General features: G+C 39.6%; 1 long non-coding RNA gene across 8 annotated transcripts in view; it reads left to right on the forward strand.

Annotated features, from left to right (window-relative positions):
- LOC133048293 (uncharacterized) overlaps positions 1-15,712 on the forward strand; it is a 64,063-nt gene extending 48,351 nt beyond the window's left edge. For 6 of the 8 annotated variants that reach the window (XR_009690984.1, XR_009690986.1, XR_009690990.1 and 3 more), the window contains 3 exons: positions 7,215-7,343; positions 12,318-12,419; positions 14,403-15,712. This is a non-coding gene — a long non-coding RNA (uncharacterized LOC133048293). The remainder of the gene's footprint in view (positions 1-7,214; positions 7,344-12,317; positions 12,420-14,402) is intronic. The other 2 variants (XR_009690985.1, XR_009690988.1) reach the window with 1 other exon arrangement.
- Positions 15,713-16,125: the final 413 nt, after the last annotated feature.

The raw sequence follows: 16,125 nt of genomic DNA on the forward strand, positions 1-16,125 counted from the left end.
TCACTTTCTTTCAGATTGGTGGTGTCATTTGCATATCTGAGGTTATTGATATTTCTCCCAGCAATCTTGATCCCAGCTTGTGCTTCATCCAGCCCAGGGTTTCTCATGATGTACTCTGCATGTAAGTTAAATAAGCAGGGTGACAATATACAGCCTTGATATACTCCTTTTCCTATTTGGAACCAGTTTGTTGTTCCATGTCCAGTTCTAACTGTTGCTTCTTGACCTGCATACAGATTTCTCAGGAAGCAGGCCAGGTGGTCTGGTATTCCCATCTCTTGAAGAATTTTCCACAGTTTATTGTGATCCACACAGTCAAAGGCTTTGGCATAGTCAATAAAGCAGAAATAGATGTTTTTCTGGAACTCTCTTGCTTTTTCGATGATCCAGTGGATGTTGGCAATTTGATCTCTGGTTCCTCAGCCTTTTCTGAAACCAGCTTGAATGTCTGGAAGTTCATGGTTCACGTATTGTTGAAGCCTGGCTTGGAGAATTTTGAGCATTATTTTACTAGCGTGTGAGATGAGTGCAGTTGTGCGGTAGTTTGAGCATTCTATGGCATTGCCTTTCTTAGGGATTGGAATGAAAACTGACCTTTTCCAGTCCTGTGGTCACTGCTGAGTTTTCAAAATTTGCTGGCATATTGAGTGTGGTGTTTTCACAGCATCATCTTTTAATTCCATCACCTCCACTAGGTTTGTTTGTAGTGATGTTTCCTAAAGCCCACTTGGCTTCACATTCCAGGATGTTTGGCTCTAGGTGGGTGATCACATCATCGTGATTATCTAGGTCATGAAGATCTTTTTTGTACAGTTCTTCTGTGTATTGTTGCCAACTCTTCTTAACAGCTTCTGCTTCTGTTAGGTCCATACCATTTCTGTCCTTTATTGAGCCCATCTTTGCATGAAATATTTCCTTGTTATTTCTAATTTTCTTGAAGAGATCTCTATTCTTTCTCATTCTGTTGTTTTCCTCTGTTTCTTTGCAGTGATCACTGAGGAAGGCTTTCTAATCTCTCCTTGCTATTCTTTGGAACTCTGCATTCAAATGGGTATATCTTTCCTTTTCTCCATTGCTTTTCACTTCTCTTCTTTTCACAGCTATTTGTAAGGCCTCCTCAGAAAACCATTTTGCTTTTCTGCATTTTTTTTTTTTTTTCCTTGGGGATGGTCTTGATCCCTGTCTCCTGTACAATGTCATGAACCTCCATCCATAGCTCATCAGGCACTCTGTCTATCAGATCTAGTCCCTTTAATCTATTTGTAATTTCCACTGTATAATTGTAAGGGACTTGATTTAGGTCATACCTGAATGATCTAGTGGTTTTCCCTACTTTCTTCAATTTAAGTCTGAATTTGGCAATAAGCAGTTCATGATCTGAGTCACAGTCAGCTCCCAGTCTTGTTTTTGCTGACTGTATAGAGCTTCTCCATCTTTGGCTGCAAAGAATATAATCAGTCTGATTTAAGTGTTGACCATCTGGTGATATCCATGTGTAGAGTCTTCTCTTGTGTTGTTGGAAGAGAGTGTTTGCTATGACCAGTGCGTTCTCTTGGCAAAATTCTATGAGCCTTTGCCCTGCTTCCTTCTGTATTCCAAGGCCAAATTTGCCTATTACTCCAGACATTTCTCGACTCCTACTTTTGCATTCCAGTCCCCTACAATGAAAAGGACATCTTTTTTGGGTGTTAGTTCTAAAAGGTCTTGTAGTTATGTCTTCATAGAACCATTCAACTTCAGCTTCTTCAACATTATTGGTCAGGGCATAGACTTGGATTATCGTGATATTGAAAGGTTTGCCTTGGAAACGAACAGAGATCATTCTGTCGTTGAGATTGCATCCAAGTACTGCATTTCAGACTCTTTTGTTGACCATGAAGGCTACTCCATTTCTTCTAAGGGATCCTTGCCCATAGTAGTAGATATAATGTTCATCTGAGTTAAATTCACCCATTCTAGTCCATTTTAGTTCACTAATTCCTAAAATGTCAACATTCACTCTTGCCATCTCCTGTTTGACCACTTCCAATTTGCCTTGATTCATGGACCTACCGTTCTAGCTTTCCATGCAATATTGCTCCTTATAGCGTCAGACCTGCTTCCATCACCAGTCATATCCACAAATGGGTGTTGTTTTTTCTTTGGCTCCATCTCTTCATTCTTTCTGGAGTTATTTCTCCACTGATCTCTAGTAGCATATTGAATCTGAGTAAGACGTGCCAGTGGAGACAGTGGGAGTCATGGTGAGAAGAAGGAGGTAAATATGGGAGAAAAAGAGGAAGGGCTTTCAGACAGAGATGAATGCTTATAAAAACAGTTCAGTTTTACTGTAGTGAAAAGGTCAAGGCTAGAAAGAAGTAGCTTCAAAGTTCACTTAAACTTTCAGTTCTCTGAAAAGCAGATGGAAGTCAAAGATGGAAGCTCGAAGTATAAAGAGCTGGTTCTCACAGGTCTGGATCTTGAGGGTTCAGTGGACAAATGCATTAGGGCAAAGCCTTTGGGCAGAACTGCTCCACGGGGGCCACCACAACCTTTTTAGGATTCCTGCCCCATGCTCTCACTCTGCGGCCGTGTGTCTGAGGACAGGATATCCTAGTGCTATTTGTGAAAATAAATCCTTTTGGATAAAGGCCACAGCAGACCAATGCTGCCATTCATACCCTACAGCAACCCAGTAGCAGGGCGAATGCCTAGAGATCAGTGTTGTCATTTGATGTCAGCTGTTCAGTGAGAGGTTGGGGAGTAATGACAAACAGACTTTTGAAAAAATTAAGTAATTGTATTTTTGGCTGTTCTGTGTCTTTGTTGCTACATTCAGGTTACTCTTTAGTTGAGGTGCTCAAGCTTCTCATTGTGGTGGCTTCTCTTGTTGCAGAACACAGGCTGTAAGCGTGGGCTCAGTAGATGGGGCTCGTGGGCTTAATTGCCTCATGGCATGTGGGAATCTTTCTGGACCAGGGATGAATCAGTGTCCACTGGACCACCAGGGAAGTCCAATGAAGAACAGTGTTCATGGTGAGACTGATAAGATGAAAACTTAATGATTTGTCAGAGCAGTGACTCTTTGACAGTGTGGTTCAAGTCAGAGCTAACCCTGAACTAAAATAAGTGATAGGCACCGTTCCAAGTGCTCTGAACACACCAGCCACTTAAAAGTAGATACCACTCCCCCCGTTTTATACATTAGGAAGCTAGTGCCCAGAGAACACACATGGCACAGAGCAGACCCACTTTTCAGACTCAGGCCATCTCGGTTCAGAGTTCAGCTTCCTGATTGCTACTGTATTCTGTTTTTCAAAGGGCGGGGAGAAATGAAATCTCATGAAAATTTCACAACAGATTGGGAAAGAAAAGAAGAATCCGTCTCAAGAACCTTGGGGGACAAGCCTTATCTTATGCCATTTCCACCCTTGCTTCCTCTGCTGTCACCCTGGCAGCCTTCTCATAGATTCTGGAATGTGCCAGGCTCTTCGTTGCTTCTGAGCCACGATTCTTGTTGTTACTTCTACCTGGAGTAGTTTTCCTAGTCAATGCATGGATCCTTCTCATCATTTAAATATGGGTAATGTGTCACCTTCTGAGAAAAAACTTCCCTGATGACTCTGATAGGATTGCCCCCTTAAACTCACCCCCATCATATCACCATTTTTATTCCTTTTGCTAGTATACTTCATAATATATGTTTTCTTTTGAATATGACAGTTTGTTATGAACTAAATGCTTGTATCCATCCTCTGAAATTCATATGGTGAAACTTTAGCCCCCAGTGTGATGAAATTTGGATGTGAGGCTTTAAGAAGGTTTAGACAAGATCATGAGAGTGGGGACACTATGGTGGGATTAGTTCACTTATTGACCAAACCAGTCAATCCTAAAGGAAATCTACCCTGAATATTCATTGGGAGGACTGATGCTGAAGCTCCAGTACTTAGACCACCTGATGTGAAGAGCCAACTCATTGGAGAAGACTCTAATGCTGGGAAAGATTGAAGGCAGGAGGAGAAGGGGATGACAGAGGATGAGATGGTTGGATGGCATCACCAACTCAGTGGACATGAGTTTGAATAAACTCCAGGAGATACTGAAGGACAGGGAAGCCTGGTGTGCTGCAGTCCACGGGGTCACAAAGAGTTGGCCACAACTTAGTGACTGAACAACAACATAAGAAGAAAAGAGAATGCCAGAGCACTTTATATCGTGTAAGAACATAGAGAGAAGCTAGCTATCTGAAAGCCAGGAAGAGAATCCTTTCTGGGAACTGAAGCTGCCAACACCTTCATCTTGGACTTCCCAGCTTCCAGTGAGAAACAACTGTCTCTTGTTTAAGTCACCCAGTATTTGATATTTTTTTTTTATGGCAGCCCAAGCTTATTGATACACAATTTATCTGTACCTTGTTTGCTTCCTCCTTTGTAATATAAACTCCCCAAGGCAGAGACCACATAATTCTTTAAAGGAAGACTTCACAATTATAATTTACCACGATTTCCCCATCACCTAGGAAGGAAGAATGACCAGCTCCTGGGGAGTTTGTCTTAGGGGTTTCTCCTAAAATATCTAGTTGTCTAGTTATATCCTTCACTTCTCAAACAGCAAAAATTTTAATAATGTTTACATTTTAAAGTATCTGTTAATACGAGAGGGATAGATTAGATAATTGCTATGGCACTTTCAACATCCCTTCCACAGCTTTCCAATCGACCATCCATTCTCAGACCTTTCCAACGTCAACACATCTTACTTTTACTTCATGTCAGCCATTCTCACAACAGCCTACTCTTGCCCTGGTTACCATCCATTATTTCCTTAGAGTTCTCAAGCACTAGTATCATAGTTATTTACTTCAACTTCCAACTCTTACAGGTCTCTCAAGTCCTCACTCATTGAACCCTTATCTTTTGTTCTCTGAGAAATTTCAGGTACTTTCCAGTCCACTCTGAAAATCAGGTCTCTTCAAATCTCAAATTTGAATCCAAACTTTCAATCCAAATTTGGCTCCATGATTAATCAGCTAAATCAAAGTTAACTAACTATGGAACAAATCTGGTCTGCATCTGTTCTTGCAAATAAAGTTTTATTGGCACACAGACCTACTCATCTCTATACATATATTTTATGGCTGCCTTCATGCAGTAATGGCAAAATTGAGTAGTTGCAGGTGAGGCTGTGTGACTCAAGAAGCCTAACATATTTACTATCTGTCCTTTATATAAAAAAAATTCCAATCTCTGGTCTCAATTATAATCTTCAGTGTGAACAGTGAAAGACGATTACTTGGTGTCAAAGAGAAAATTTAGTTATTGCTGTCCAAAAGAAGAAAAGCAAGTTGAGTTATTTATGTTTATATTCAATTAGACACGCTCTCAGTTCATCTTCCCCAGAGAAGACACCTGCTGGGAAGAGGAGAAGGTCCGCAGTCTGAAGAGGTTTCCAGAACAGCCTAATTCAGTCAGTCACTACCAGCTCCTTATTACACTGTCTAGTTTGTCTGTCCCTGGTGTGACTTGATTTAGATAAAATATTATCTAGCACTACCTTAAGTAAACTTCAAAATGGACAGATATCTTTCAAACACTCTTGCAAAAAGTGATTAACGATTATACTAATCATGTAAAGAACTTGCAAATAATAAGAACTTGGAAGGGCACAAGTGATTCATCAGCCTTATTATGAGGTATATAAAACAATAGTGATGTAATCATATATGACAAGAAGTCTGTGAAAAAAGTTCTAAATTATCAGGAAGGCTATTTGATACGCAAACCTATATCTACTAGCATTAATGTTGGAATTGGCCCTACTTGTTATTGGTGCCTTGAGCAAGGACAATAGGAAGATACTATTATTAATAAGATATTTACATTTCAGTATCCACAATATTCATGTGACATAGTAAAATCTACTTTGAAGGCAAATTCTGAGCAATGAGTACCTTTCCCACTTAGAGAGTGAGAGAGTGAAAGTCGCTCAGTCAAGTCCAACTCTTTGTGACCTAGAATTCTCCAGGCCAGAATACTGGAGTGGGTAGCCTTTCCCTTCTCCAGGGATCTTCCCAACCCAGGGATTGAACCCAGGTTTCCCGCATTGCAGGCGGATTCTTCACCAGCTGAGCCACAAGGGCTCCAAAAATCACTGCAGATGGTGATTGCAGCTGTGAAATTAAAAGACGCTTACTCCTTGGAAGGAAAGTTATGACCAACCTAGACAGCATATTAAAAAGCAGAGACATTACTTTGCCAACAAAGGTCCTTCTAGTCAAGGCTATGGTTTTTCCAGTGGTCATGCATGGATGTGAGAGCTGGACTATAAAGAAAGCTGAGTGCCAAAGAATTTGATGCTTTTGAACTGCGGTGTTGGAGAAGACTCTTGAGAGTCCCTTGGACCGCCAGGAGATCCAACCAGTCCATCCTAAAGGAGATCAGTCTGGGATGTTCACTGGAAGGACTGATGCTGAAGCTGAAACTCCAATACTTTGGCCACCTCATGCGAAGAGTTGACTCATTGGAAAAGACCCTGATGCTGGGAGGGATTGGGGGCAGGAGGAGAAGTGGGTGACAGAGGATGAGATGGCTGGATGGCATCACCGACTCAATGGACATAAGTTTGAGCAAACTCCGGGAGTTGGTGATGGATAGGGAGGCCTGGCGTTCTGCGATTCATGGGGTCGCAAAGAGTTGGACACGACTGAGTGACTGAACTGAACTGAAATATGAAAACAAAATACTATATTTGAGGGTGATGTTAAATAATTCAGCGTTTAATCCTTTATTTAACTTTTCAATATTTGATCCTTTACTACATTTTACTACAGTTTGTGATATTTAGTGGTGTTTTTAACAATGTAAGATAGAAGTTTCGTATCATCAGTTAAACATTTTTTTCTTCTTGTCACAAAAAAAGGAGTTAAAATAATAGGTGGAAAGTAATATTATGATAAACTAAAATTCATTTATTTTTCAACAAATACTTTTAGGAAATAATTCGGTGGGGGTTTTATTCTGTATGCATTGTGTGAAATTACAGATGTTTCTGAATGTCTCAACTAAAGATATTTTTTCTAAGTTCTACTTCAGAAGTGAAACAAAGAAAGTGCTTTTCAGAAGGCCATTAAAATAATGAATCAGACTGAAAGATCTATTCTCTACAGAAAACTATTAATACTTCTATAATAACAACAACAATTACAATGATACTAATAATGTTTTCTTGCACAGACTGTGCTAAGTTCAATCACCATTGGAGCAGCTGAAATGGAAACAACAAATTACAAAGCACAAGGATTCTGGAGGATATATCTGTAATTTCTCTAAAAATTGCTCCCTGCATCACTCATATTCAAATGAGTAAGTCCGTTTTTTTATGCCAAAAGGAGCCAGAAGCATTCAAATGATATATTTGTCCTTATAATGGGAGTGATGATCATCAGGTAATGACAGTGGTGATTTAGGACCCTTAACATACAGGATATCCTAAATACGGTTTGCAAAAACCATAAGAAACTGATAGTGCATTTTGATTATTTCAAGATTTCCAATCGAGTCCCAAAAAAATGCAATTAAATCTAGAAGATTTATTTGCAAAAAGGTTTAATACTATTGCAGCGTACCTAATACGATTCTTAAATTAATCTTTGAAAGATCCAACATTCTAAAGTCTGATTTCTTGCTGCGATCCTGAATATTTTGTGTCATTTGCCTTATCACAAAGCTTTTAAAACTTAAGTTTTTGTTTCTCTCTGTCTCTGTCTCTTCCTCTCTCCTTCCTCTTTACTGTGGACAATTTCAAGCAATCAAAGAAAATATGTAAAAGAGTTCAGTAAGTCCTCACATACCAGCCTACCAGGCTCCTCCGTCCATGGGATTTTCCAGGCAAGAGTATTGGAGTGGGGTGCCATTGCCTTCTCCTGTTCACATAAAACCACCCATCAATTCACAACCCCTCTTGCTTCATTTGTACCCACATATATTCCCTCGTATTGGGGAAGGAAATCCACTCCAGTGTTCTTGCCTGGAGAATCCCAGGGACGGAGGAGCCTGGTGGGCTGCCATCTATGGGGTCGCACAGAGTCGGATATGACTGAAGTGACTTAGCAGGAGCAGCAGCAGCAGCAGCATATTCCCTCATCCTAAGATCGATCTGGGCTTTCCCTGTGGCTCAGTGGTAAAGAATCCACCTGCAATGCAGGAGGCAGAGAAGACACAGTAGATGTGGGTCTGATCGTCGGTCAGGAAGATCCCCTGGAGGAGGAAATGGCAACCTACACCAGTATTCTTTCCTGGAAAAATCCCACAGACAGAGGAGCCTGGCAGACTCCCAGCTGAGTGACTGAGCATGAAAACAATGAGCAAAACACAGGTCTATTTGAGGTATATCTCATACATACTGACATTGCAGTCAGAGACATTTCAGTGTATATACTAAAAGATAGAGGCTTCCTTTAAAAATATAACCATAATGTCATTATCACAAGAAGAAAATTAATAATAATTGTATATAGATCTCTTGATCAAGTATGTATATTGTTAATACCATAAGGTTATGCTCCACCAAAATTTGCATTTATATTACTACCAAAAAATCACCAATACTCTTTTTATCTTTAATGCTAGACTCTTATTGAATTTGCAACAGCAGTCATGATAATGTAAAATATCTCACTTTGAGCAGAATGCACTTCCAAACACTCTACTTTTGATTCTATAAATTGCACAAAAGGATCAAAAAATTATTTCAATTATTTTAACTGATTTTCTACCTAAAGGCTCTGATGACACTAACATAAAGCTGACATCACTTCCTGGTTTACTAAGTTTTTCCTACACTCATGAAACCAAAACACATATATTAATAGCAATTATTTCAGGTTTTGTAAGTGCACAAGAAAATGTGGAATTGACAATAAGTGAAATTAAACAGAAAATGGAACCATTTGATCCAAATGAAAAGTCATGTTTTTTATAATAATACATAAACACAACTCACTCAAGCAGGGGATTTCTGAAATAATGTCTATCTTTTGAAGTAGATGCTGACATTTGTTCTGCAGATCTGAACAGTTTGGATTTCAAATAGCCTATGATATAACAACTGCTGCCCTAAGATGGGACCACGGCTGACTGGAAGAACAGAATGGATGGCTACCAAACCCATCATGACTTAATTCAATGCACATTAACAACAACTTTACACTTCACAAAAGGAAAACTATGGGACAAATATAAACCAGAGAGGGCACTAGAACAATAGGCATGAATGGGACTATTTCACGCAAACTAGAATGTATGGTCATTTACTCTTCCAATTTCCATGGATAGAAATACAGAGAGTTCAAACCAACTTGTTTGGCTCTTGGAGAAAAGAAGCTAAAAGTGAAAGCCATTGTTTAAAAGGAATGTTAAAATTTCTTTAATTGATTTCATTGAAAAAAATGGTCAATTTTGACTAAATGTTAGGTATTAAGGGAAAACAATTTGAATACATTACTTTTTACTATGGTGAGAATGACTAATAGATAACATTCTTCCCAGAGTCAGCTTCTTTCTAACTCTATAATTCAATAATTTTTTCCTCATTGGTGTGTTGTCATAATTTCAGGATTAGTTATAAAAATAGTTCTTACTGAGTTCTTGAAACCATCTCACTTAAGACTTTTATCTGGGGCTTTCCTGTTGGCTTAGATGGTAAAGAATCTGCCTGCAATGCTGGAGACAGGGGGTCAATCCCTGGGTCAGGAATATCCCCTGGAGAAGGAAATGGCTACCCATTCCAGTATTCTTTCCCGGAGAATTCCATGAAGAGAGGAGCCCTGTGGGCTATAGTCCATGCGGTTGCAAAAAGTTGGACATGACTGAGCAACTAACACACTAGGCTAATATCTATGTTTTCCAAAATAAAATAACTGCACTAAACCCCCCAGATATTTGCATCTTCTACTCTGCTAGTAGCAGTTAAAAGAAAATTGTTTTCACCTGCTCTGCTCTTCTCCTTGTCACCCCTGAGCTCATTAGACATGGTTCTTAAGGCACCGCCTTAGCTGGTCATTTGAGTTCTTCCTGCAGGGGTTGAGCTTTGTCTGGGCTGTCGCAAGTATCATGTGGCTGAGGAGGGCTGATCTCTTTGGAGAGAGGGGAGGAAGAAGGGACAGAAGGGAAGAGAAGGAGAAGTAGAGAAATGGGGAGGGGAAAAGAAAGGACTGGGTACCCAGTTTCTTCTCCCGTATTCATTCAATCACATAAATCACCTCTTATGGGAGTGAAAAAGTGCAGGTTCAGCTGGAAGCCAGGAATAAAACTTTAGCAAAACTCCCTGTGTGTGAAGATGAGGGGGATACCCAGGTGCCACTAGAGGTAAAGAGCCCACCTGTAAATGCAGGAGACATAAGAGACTATGGTTTGATTCCTGGGTCAGGAAGATCCTTTGGAGAAGGGCATGGAAATCCATGCCAGTATTCTTGCCTGGAGAATCCCATGGACAGAGGAGCCTGGATGGTTACAGTTTATAGGGTCACAAAGAGTTGGACACAACTGAAGCAATTTAGCACACACACACACACGAACACACACAGGACCCATCTCACAATGAGACACTACAGGTTGTCAGTCTGGAACATTTACCTCTGGTTTCTCTGATTCAGCCCAAAGTGCTTCAGCTCCTCCTACCTCTCTCCAGGAGCCTCTCCTTAAATGCTCCCATACCTTGGACTATAGGGAGTGCATCAAGGTTAGATTAGAGTACACAAGTGTTTATTCTCTGAAATTAAACTATGAGGCTGAAGTCTCCTTTCCCTCCACCAGGGTTCCCTCCCCACCTCAGCAATCAGAGGTATCGTTATAGGTTCAGATGATTTCTGAGATGATAATAATAATCAGATGATAATCATATGCTAATTCTGCTGCAAAAACAGACCAGATGTTTCTACTGCATTAACTGTCTCTTGATACTCTGTTTAGTTCTGTGTTCCCATCATTGTTGAAAATATCCATTGCAAAACTGTCCCCATGGACCATTCTGTCATTATCAAGCAGTATCTAAAGAAAACAGATTAATCAGAAATCTGTAGTTAAATGCTTCTTTGGGTAGTCCCCAGTGATAGGACACTAGAGAAGGGGAAAAACTGTCAGAGAAATAGTAAGATTCCATTTCTTTGGAGGGAGAAATTATCATTCTCAACTCAATAACTTGTAATTTAATAATTTGGCAATATACAGGATCAATTCAGGTGCTTTGACAGTAATAGTATCCATGATTTGGGATTTAAAGAGATACAAAGGAAGGAATATGTGGTATGTATTTCAGATTATTTGATTTAGTAAAAAGTAACACAAGTTTTGGGAAAGAATAGATGTTGGTGTAGCACCTGAGTCAAAGATTGTAAACCCTGGGCAAGTCTGTTTAATCATCTCTAGAATACATTTCTCTGTGCATGAGTGCTAAGTCGTTTTGGAGTCTGAGTGACGGCATGGGCTGTAGCATGCCAGGCTCCTCTGTCCATGGAATTTTCCAGGCAAGAATACTGGAGTGGGTAGCCATTCCCTTCTCCAGGGGATCGTCCAGACTTGGGAATCATTTATTAACAGCTCACGCCTTCTGAACCATGTGCTTTATCATATACATGTGCATGTAGGACACACACACACACATAGGATATAAAAGCCCTGAACACAGTGGGTCCTAAAATAATTTTAGTTTCCCTTCTCTTTATGAAGGGAATTTGAATTGAATACTTACAGTTGGCTAAGAGGATTTAAGAGCATCTTAAATGCTCTCAACACACACACACACACACACACACACACACACACACACACACAGACACACACACACAGATGAAGACTATGGGAGGTGATGGAAATGGAAATGTTAATTTGTGACAGTCATTTTACAATGTATAAATATAACAAAACCTCACATTGTACTCCTTAAATATACATAGCCTTTGTCAATTATGCCTCAATAAAGCTAGAAAAATCAAATTATAATTTCAAACCAAAAATAAGAAAAAATTTAATTTTGAGCTTCTAGCTTCTAAAATTCTGAGACAGTAAATTACTTTTGTTTAAACCACCAAATTTGTGGCACTTGGTACAACACTCATAGTCAATTAATACAGAGTAATAAAGTGAATTACCATGCTGGGTTTGAATAACTTGAACCAGAACCAGAAGACTTAGTTTTAATAAGATCCAGTGTACTTTTTCTGGTAACTTGGATGCCTTCTGTCTAACAATTCATTAATTCTCCTCTGTTTTCCCCCTTCTGATCCATTTATTTTTTTTTAATTCTACTGAAGTTGATTTATCATGTTGTGTTACTTTCAGGTATACGACAAAGTGAATCAGTTATACATCCATCCACTTTTAAAGCGAGGAGGAGCTTCCTGATTTGGAATGTTCTGCATAAGGCAAATACCACAGGACAAAGTAAGAGTTCACTGTATGTCTGTCGGTTGCTCACATCTGCATCAAGGATACTCCTTAGTGTGTTCTAACATGAGATGTGACATTATTGTGTAGGAATAACAAAATCACAGTCCTGGAGAGTTTGCACGTGTGCAAGCTCAGTCATGTCTGACTCTTTGCCACCCTCTGAGCTGTAGCCTGTCAGGCTCCTCTGTCCATGGGATTCTCCAGGCAAGAATACTGGAGTGGGTTGCCATGCCCTCCTCCAGAGGATCTTCCCAACCCAGGGATCAAACCCAGGTCTCCCACATTGCAGACAGATTTCTTTATCATCTGAGCCACCGGGGAAGCCCAAGAATACTGGAGTGGGTAGACTCTCCCTTCTCCAGGGGATCTTCCCTACCCAGGAATCAAACTGGGGTCTCCTGAATTGCAGGCAGATTCTCTACCAGCTGAGCTACCTGGGAAGCCTTTAGAGAAATTAGATGCCCACAAAAACATTATTCTTAAAGCCAGCCTCTTCAATCATTTCCATCTCTTAAGTTGTTCAGGTGTCACTCAAGCTGAGATTTCTCAGGATGTGTACCATCCCCCCCACCCCCTCCACCCTGCAATGACTCTAGTTCACCCAAGGAAGTATAGATAAGGTGAAGGAGCCAGCATCTCTCATCTCCTCCTCATTGTCTGAGGATTCAGGCCCGAAATGCTTTATAAACCACAATTCTATACAAGTACAACACAGTTTTCACAAATGCACATTCAGACATTGAAAATTATATAATATAGACAGACTTAGAAATGATTAATGGCTGGCTAATGAGATCGTATAAAAGTATGCGGTCCATAAATAGAGTCTTATAAAAAGTGAACTGTTAGTCGGAAGATATTGCATTTTGCCAAAATGCCATTCCTCTAAGGGCATCGTGTCCTATTAACAGCTCAGCAGCATCCATCGTGTGGACACCACTGTCAAAGGTGTGATTAGAATGACTCTAAATTCTGATAAGCTACCCCAGTCCTTTCACGGGGCTTATTTTAAGCTGTCTTGATTCTTTGTCTCATTCTGGATTTTCAAAGCGTGTCTTAGAAAAGCAGTCTTTCTGCATGGTCCAGGACCTAAAATCATTCTGTGGTCTTGAAAATTTTTCCAATATTCAGCACACCTACTCCTGTTCTAGAAAGGAGTCTATATTGTCCATGTGGGACATATTATTGACTTCTAGGATTTATTACTCACATTTCCAAAGAGGGTTAGGCTTGGTTACTAGTATGTCATGACACTTGACCTAGGGGTCAGAAGTTAGGGTTCTTCAGTAGCTTCAGGCCCAAGATCTATGGCTGTATTACCCAACTTCAGAAACTTGGATTCTCAGCTCAGCACTGTCATGTTTGACTCTACATATTTAGTAAATCATTTATATTTTCTGAAATAAGGAAGATAAATTTATTGAGTTTTGTCATATGTATTTTTTAATCCATGCTGTTACATGTCCAGTCATTTTTCATTTTTTTACCCTTTTATTATTGAGTAAAAGTCCTTTGTATAAAAGTATACATATACCTTTTTATACATACAGTATTAATTTACAAAGTATATACATAAAGTATATTACCTTTTCAATAATTTATATAAGTATAATATAAAATATAATGATTATTATTCATTATGGTTAATAAAATGAATAGAATACTTTGAACTTGGGACCTAGATCCACTACAACTAGCTTGTGATTTTAAGTAAGGCATTTGGTTCTTTTAACTTGTTTTTTTATGTCTATAACATGCAGAATGACCACATTCCTCGCTCCTAGTTTATCAGTTTGCAATAAGAATTTATACGTACTGAAGCCTCATGCAGACTAGTCTAACCACCATCCACTCCTGCTTGAATTACTGGTAAACCCCACACAATCAATGCATAGAATATCATGTATCTGCAACATATAGAAATCAATGTATAGTACAGGATATACTCTTTCATGTCTGACTTCTTTGGTTCAACAGGTCTGTGAGATCAATCCACACTAGTCTGCCAACTGATCTTTCAGCTTCCACCATTCTCCAATCAGAAGCCAGGATGAACTTTTAATTATAAATTAGAATATGTCATTCGCTTCCTTGAAACACTTCAATGGGGGCTTCCCTGGGTGGTCTAGCAGTTAAGAATCTGACTGCCAATACAGGGAACGCGGGCTCAATTCCTGATCCAGGAAGATTCCACGTGTCACGGAGCAAGTAAGCCCAAGTACCGCAACTGCTGAGCCCACACAAATTAGAGCCCTCCTTCGCAACAAGAGAAGACACCACAGTGAGAAGCCTGCACGGCCCAACTATGCGGCAGTCCCCACTCACTGCAGCCAAAGAAAGCCTGTGCGTAGCGACAAAAACCTAGTGGAGCCAAAAGTAAATAAAAAAATCTTAAAAAAAAAAAAAAAAAGCCACCTGGAGCATTCCCATTTCCTTAGAATGAAATAGAAATTTTCACCAGGGCTTACCCAGACCCACTTCCCCTTTGCCCACCCGTCTTCACTTCTTCCCACTCTCCCTCTGGTTGACATACTTTATTACCATGTTTCCAACATGTTCCCTTCAGTCCCACCACCAGAGGATCTGAAGAAAGCTTCCCTTCTCTGTTGCAATTTTGTGGGGTTTTCACATTTGGATCTCGGCTTATAAGTCATCGTCTCAGAGAGGCCCTTTCTGCCTTCTCTGACCAGGCAGAGGATCATGTAGGGCACTGACAAAGGGTTCAACAGTGGTTTATTAGGTTAGTGAGAAAGGGGAGTGAGAGTGTTTTATACACTATTAAGCATAAAATGCATGTGAACATTTGTTAGTTGTTTTTTTTTAAGTAACAAATGCATGTAATAAAATGTACACTAATAAATGAGACCATGTCTTCATGGTCACTATGAGAGAAAGACTGCTCTAGACCTTGTATTCCATAAGCATACACTTAAGATGTGGAGTAAGACGGAGAACGCTGGAAATTATCTAATTGTCCAGAAATGATAACTAAAAAACTCATTAGCCGCATGTCTGAGTGTGAATGCCTGGCAAGTAGGAGGCTTCTTACAGAAGGGAGGTAGAGGCAAGTCTTGAGATCTGTACAAAGACTCGATTTACGTTTCAGGAGGTAATGTGAGGGTGAGGACAATAAAATTATTGTTGCTGATTTCTTTTTCATTTTCATTTCTATGAATCAGAATGTTACTGTATAAGCTATATAAGTGAATACGATTTAAGATATTTCATAAATAGATTCCATTTTTCTTCTCTTGAAATCAGCGACGTTCTATTCCCTGGCTATTAAACGTGCAGGCTGATCCCCAAGGCGCAGTCAGTACTCTGGGTCCGGCAAACAGCTCGTCTCCTGCTCTCCTTCACCTCCACCAGTCTCATCAAGAGAGACTTGTGTTTGTTCCCAAACTTATGTATTCATTTGTACTTATTTATAAATTAATAAAATATGGTTCCAAAAAAAACCCCCACAACTGTTTCTATGAAAACTAAGATGAATCTATTGAAAAAATTCAATAAGGGGGATTTGCCTTTTTTTGTTGTTGTTGTTGACATGGGTGTAGGTAACACCGTTATAGAATATTTGGATAGGGTTGTAAAAATCTATAGACATATTCTGCATTAAAATAGCTGTAGGTGTCTTCTTATTTTTCCATAACTTAAGGAAATAAAAACTCAAATATTTGCCTTTAGGCAACTTATTTCT

This window comes from Dama dama, chromosome 28 (genome assembly GCF_033118175.1).
Source record: "Dama dama isolate Ldn47 chromosome 28, ASM3311817v1, whole genome shotgun sequence".
Classification (NCBI taxonomy): Eukaryota; Metazoa; Chordata; class Mammalia; order Artiodactyla; family Cervidae; genus Dama; species Dama dama.